This window comes from Volvox carteri, assembly GCF_000143455.1.
Source record: "Volvox carteri f. nagariensis unplaced genomic scaffold VOLCAscaffold_48, whole genome shotgun sequence".
Lineage (NCBI taxonomy): Eukaryota > Viridiplantae > Chlorophyta > Chlorophyceae > Chlamydomonadales > Volvocaceae > Volvox > Volvox carteri.
The window spans coordinates 493,758-494,949 of record NW_003307591.1 but is presented as its reverse complement, the minus strand read 5'-3'; positions in this window follow the sequence as shown (position 1 = coordinate 494,949).

Genomic DNA, 1,192 nt, shown 5'->3' with positions numbered 1-1,192 from the left:
AACAGCAGCAACAGCCGCAGCAACAGCTACAGACGCAGCCGCATGAGCAGCAACCCCAACAGCAGCAGCCAGAGAGGCCAACGGCGGGGGATATGGCGGCTCCAAGCACCCCCAACAGCACTCAGGCGATGGCTATGATCCTAAAGCGGGTCGGATGGCAGATGCCGGGCGGCACAACAACCGTCCCACTCACACGCCTGACGGTCCGCCTAGCGACACAGCTGCAATGCGGGGCCACCGAGGAGAAACGGGGACGCTTGATGGCAGCATTTGTGCAAGAAGCGTTGCACCCGCAGGAAACGACACCTTCCTCCTCAGCGGAAACAAGCCGCTTCAGGGCGACGCAAGCCCGCTTGTGGTCGGGGGTGCGGTGGGAGAACGAGAACAAAGAAACGCTGTGGCGGCTCGCCGTGGACGGCATCCCCCTGCCCGGCAACATGCACCTGGCCCGCATGGTGCCGGAGCGCTGTGGGTGTGGAGGGTTCGGCAACGCCAGCAACCAGCACTGCTCCCCACGCATGCACCACTTCTGGGAGTGCCCCGTCGCACAAGCTGTCCGGGAGCAGATTGATCGACACATACAGCCCTCCCAGGAGGCAGCGACAGGCGGCATCACCCGGAAGCAGCTGTGGTTGGTCCAAGCCCCGACCGGCTGCGAGCAGGCCCCCTGGGATGTGATCGCCCTGGCAGCCCTGTCTGCCATGGAGGTAGGCAGGTGTTGTCTGCGAGCAGCCGGAAGGCGACTGGAAAGGGCGGCTAACCCCGCGACAGAACAGCCAGAGCAAGCGCAACAGATCCAGGCGCAAGGGCCCCAACAGCGGCGGATAACGGACTTCTTTCACCTGGCCAATGGAGTGAGACCGCACGAGGGGCCGCCGCTGAACGCGCCGGTACTCGAGGATCAAACGCAGGGGCCCATCGCGGGACCGGGGACGGCAACAGCAGCAGCAACAGCAGCAGCAACAGCAGCAGCAGCAGCAGCAGCAGCAACAGCAGCAGCAACCCCCCTGGAATACGCCCGCGCTCGGGCAGTAGTGGACTTCTGGGCGCGCTTGCGCTCTTTCACCGCGCTTAATGTCCCAAGGCGGGGCTGGGACGGAGTGGGACCCCACCACCCGATCCTGTCAATCGTCGGGGGAGCACTGCGCTGCGCGGAGGCGGTGGACATCACGACCTAATGGTCAAGCGGACG